Source organism: Triticum aestivum, chromosome 2D (assembly GCF_018294505.1).
Source record: "Triticum aestivum cultivar Chinese Spring chromosome 2D, IWGSC CS RefSeq v2.1, whole genome shotgun sequence".
Taxonomy (NCBI): Eukaryota; Viridiplantae; Streptophyta; class Magnoliopsida; order Poales; family Poaceae; genus Triticum; species Triticum aestivum.
The window spans coordinates 179,018,836-179,024,133 of record NC_057799.1 but is presented as its reverse complement, the minus strand read 5'-3'; positions in this window follow the sequence as shown (position 1 = coordinate 179,024,133).

Genomic DNA, 5,298 nt, shown 5'->3' with positions numbered 1-5,298 from the left:
GGCACCCCATAGACACACAATTGATCATTGATCTCTTAGCCGTGTGCGGCGCCCCCTCCACCATATTACACCTCGATAATATCGTAGAGGTGCTTAGGCGAAGCCCTGCGTCGGTAGAACATCATCATCGTCACCACGCCGTCGTGCTGACGAAACTCTCCCTCAACACTCGGCTGGATCGGAGTTCAAGGGACATCATCGAGCTGAACGTGTGCTGAACTCGGAGGTGCCGTGCGTTTGGTACTTGATCGGTCGGATCGTGAAGACGTACGACTACATCAACCGCGTTGTGTTAACGCTTCCGCTTTCGGTCTACGAGGGTACGTGGACAACACTCTCCCCTCTCGTTGCTATGCATCACCATGATCTTGCGTCTGCGTAGGAATTTTTTTGAAATTACTACGTTCCCCAACACGTACGCATATGGTTAATAAAAAAACGTTTGCAATTTAATTACCTACTATACCACCGTCCTGGTTTATAAGTATGATTTAACTAATAAATACGAATGCTTGTCGCCAAAGGTTATATAGTTGGATTTGTATTTGAACATAGTTTCCAATTATATAATTTTTAAAACATGCATTAACATTTTGTTGGTTAAATTTGACGACAAAGTATGGCACAGAATATAAAGGAGACTATAGACTAGACAGAGGTGGTGGCACACGGCCGCTCTCTACGCAGCGACGCAACTGTCGGCCGGCTTGTAGGCGACCATTTCCTGTGTGTTCAACTGCTCTATGCGTGTGGTTGCTTGCGGTTCAGGCGGCCGTGGCGCGCTCTGCTCTCGCGTCCCTCCGGGTGCTCTTCCCTCATCCCTCCACGCGCGCTGCCAGTGTTTGGGGCCGGCGCACGATCACGCACGTTCGTGTGCAAGCGGTTGCACCAGGCGCGGCGTGATGATGCAATTACCCGCTGCAAAAACTGCCATGCGGACGCACCGAGAATCCACACCGCCCGGCCCCCTTTTATTCCTGCGGCCATTTACCTTCATCTCTCGTCTCACACGACACAATAAGCAATCCCACAAGGACACATACAGAGAGGACTTCCAGCGGTTCCAATGGCGCTCCCCGTGGCTCCAATGGCGCTCCCAGCGGCCGACGACGACAACGCCGGGCAGTTCACCACGCATCGCGTAGTGGACACCCATGTGAGGGGGAAGGCCCTCTCAGTGGTGTACACGAACGATCTGGTCTCGGTGGAGAGCTCCATCCAAACTATGGAGTAGTTCCTTGCCGAGGACAAGTACCGAGTGGTCGGCTTCGACCTCGAGTACACCATCGGTCGTGCCGGGCATGATCAGAAGGTTGTCGTCGCCCAGTTGTGCCTGCGACATGACGTCCTCGTCTACCACTACCACCTTGCCACAAGGCCTTGCGAGCGTTTCTCCAGGTTTATCAACAGCTCCGACTATAGTTTTGCTATGGTGGACACCACCAACGATCTAAAAGCGTTCAAGGTTTCAGACTTGAAATGCCCAAATCTTGTCAACATCCAGCACCACTACAAGGTCTGGGGCAGCGAGAAAAACAAACTGAACTCACTAGTTGACCTCGCCTCGGGAATCATCGACCCCTACTACGCTAATATGAAGGAAGAGAGCAATAAGGACAAGAACGCCTGGCACAGTGTGTGGCATGAGAGACTGGATGAACAACATGTCAAGTACGCGGCCATGGACGCGTACACAAGCTACAAGATGTACAGGCGGATCGTTGACACGAGGAACTGTCTTCTTCCTGACCCAGATGAGGGATCAAGCCACATAGCAGTGGCGGGAGCGTCACAAGAAGTAGATGACTAGACGATCATTTCTCCTACTTTAGAATGCATGCAATTGTTTATTGAGGTGTGTGCGATTGATCTATATAGTCACTTAAGTAATTGGATGTTTATTTCAGTTATACATATATACATGTTATCCTACTGTAGAAAGAGCAATTCACATGGCTTATTAGCCAAAATCATCTGTGTTATTGTTGGTCTTCGCACACATTTCTGATTACGGACCTGTTTGCCACGTATCACACACATCTTGTTCAGTTGAACCGTTTCCATTGTGTTGCCTAATCATACACAGTTCATCCTAGTGAACCGTATGCAGTATATCGCACACGCCTTCATCTGGCTGCCCGTTTCTTTTGTTCCTCCTCATCCCAAACAGTTAATTGAGCTGAAAGGTATGCCCTGCATCACACACGCAACTAAATTTTGAACCGTGTTTGATGCATCTGTCACCGCAAACGTTTTGCACCTTTTTTGACGGGTTTTTTACACCACCGTTTGCGATTATGGCATCGCACATAGTTTCGTCGAAGGGTCTCTGATCATAGTGTCGCGTTTGGACCATCCTGCAGTAGTGAGTGTAAGGAATAGCACTCACACTAGCACCCATGTCACATAAACCATGATAACAGTGATCTCCTATTTTAACTGAAATAACAAGCATGCCAACAAATGGTCTATGTTTATCGTTTCCATCAGGTTTAGCAATTCTAGCAGCTTCTGCACAGAAGTAAATAACATGCCCATCCACATCCTCTTCTAAAATATCTTTAACCATAGCAATATTAGGTTCCACTCTAATTTGTTCATCTGGTTTAGGTGTTCTAACAAACCTTTTGTTAACCACAGTTGAAACTTTAGCATGTTCCTTTATCCTAACAAGAAAAGGGGGTTTCTCAATATAAGCAGTAGGAACAACTGGATCAACATTATAGAGTATAGTTTCTTCTTTAACTGGTACCGGTTCTTTAGTTTCTTCTTTAATAGGTGGGTGATATTTAAACCACTTGTCTTTAGGGAGTTTAACATGAGTAGCAATTGATTCACAAAAGGAGGCTACTATCTCAGAGTCAATTCCATATTTAGTGCTAAACTTTTGAAAAGCATCGGTATCCATAAAAGATTTAACACACTCATACTTAAGCTTTATACCTGACTCTTTACCTTCGTTGAGTTCCCAATCTTCAGATTTGTGTTTAATTCTTTTCAAAAGATCCCACCGGAATTCAATAGTCTTCTTCATAAAAGAACCAGCACAAGAAGTATCCAGCATGGTTTGATCATTACGAGAAAGCCGAGCATAAAAGTTCTGAATAATAATTTCTCTTGAGAGCTCATGATTGGGGCAAGAATAAAACATTGACTTAAGCCTCCCCCAAGCTAGAGCGATATTTTCTCCTTCACGAGGCCAAAAATTATATATATAATTCCGATCACGATGAACTAGATGCATAGGATCAATTTTTTGGTGGAACTCCAATTTCAAACTATTCCAATTCCATGATCCAATATCATCGCATAGCCTATACCATGCCAATGCTTTTCCCTTCAAAGATAAAAGGAAAACCTTTTTCATCACCTCATCTCCGGGTAAACCTGCAACTTGAACAATCCACAAATTTGTTCTACATATATCAAGTGCATATGAGGATGTTCTGTGCCATGTCCTACATAAGGATTAGCTAGCGTTGTTCTATCATACTCGAAGGAATTTCATATTCAATATTTTCAGTAGGTGCAGTAGATTGAGGGGTAGCTAATTGTGGTTCCGGACGAGGTCAAGATACCCTAAACAAACCCCTCAAAGGATTGTTTTCCATAGTAACAAGTGACAATAAATTTTAGCACACTATATAAATGTTTCCTTACCGAATTCCACTTACCAAAGGTGCTTCACTCCCCGGCAATGGTGCCAGAAAATAGCCTTGATGAATCACAAGTATAGGGGATCAATTGTAGCTCTTTTTGATAAGTAAGAGTGTCGAACCCAACGAGGAGCAGAAGGAAATGACAAGTAGTTTTCAGTAAGGTAATGTCTGCAACTGCGGAAATTGTAAGTAGCGAGTAGTTTGATAGCAAGGTAATTTGTAAAGAGCAAGTAAGGATAATTGTAACAAGTATGCAGAAAGGTAGCCCGATCCTTTTGAGTCAAAGGACAGGCCAAAACGGTCTCTTATAATAATCAAAGTGTTCTTGAGGGTTCACGGGAATTTCATCTAGTCACTTTCATCATGTTGGTTTGATTTGTGTTCGCTACTTTGATAATTTGATATGTGGGTGGACCGGTGCTTAGGTGTTGTTCTTACTTGAACAAACCTCCTACTTATGATTAACCCTCCCGCAAGCATCCAAAACTACGAGAAAAGTATTAAGAATAAATTCCAACCATTGCATTAAACTCAAGGATCCAATCGGTCCCTTACGGAATAGTGCATAAACTGGGGTTTAAGTTTCTGTCACTCTCGCAACCCACCATCTATTTACTACTCCCACTACAAAGACACATCCGTGACATTTTGGGCCGAACGAAAAAAATTTATGTCATACTTATGACCCTTCTATGATGATAATTGTGACAAAACCTGGTATCATCATAGATGTGGTGGGCTCCTACTTCTATGACAAAAAATGGGCTTTTCATCCTGGGCGGGCCGGAGACACAGCTGCATGACATTCTTTGGGCCGTCCATGACGGAAAAAACCATGGTAGAAGCGAGGGCGAGGAAAATATCGGGGTGTTCCCGGTTACGGTGGGTGGTCGGGGCCGAGCGATGCGCGTTTCTCTCGTACACGCACGCTCGTGGGTGCGAGGCGTTGGGCTCTAACTGAACTCGAGCGAGGCGTTGGGCTCTAACTGAACCCGAGCGATTGCACTGCAGGCTACGCGTTACTGAACCCGAGCGATCGATCGATGGCTGTTAACTGAACCCGATCGAGCGATTCCTTTGCTACTGCTACTAACTGAAGCCGATCGATGCTGCCTCTGGATGAACAGTGAGCGTTGCTGGGGGGTTTGGATGAATAGTTCCCGGGAGGGGTGGATGAACAGGACCCCGTGGTGTTGCCTCTGGATGAACAGGACCCCGTGGTGTTGCCTCTGGATGAACAGGACCCCGATCCATCGAGCCGGTTGGGGCTGGATGAACAGGACCCCATGGAGGGCTGGATGAACAGGACCACCCCGTGGAGGGCTGGATGAACAGTAGATGGTGGAGGGATGGATGAACAGTAGCCCGTGGAGGGGTGGTTGAACAGGAGCCCATGGAGAGGGCTGGTTGAACAGTAGCCGGTGGAGTAGCACGCGGTGGAGGCTGGATGAACAGGAGCCCGTGGATGAACAGTCGCAGGTGGAGGCTGGAGGAGGTCGACGGTGGATGTACAGTAGCCCGTGGAGGCTGGAGGGGGTCGACGGTGGAGATGAACAGTATCCCGTGGAGTCCCGTTTTGCGGTACACCACACCCCTCCCGATGAACAGGACCCCCTTTTCGACCGTAGCGCTCCAACAC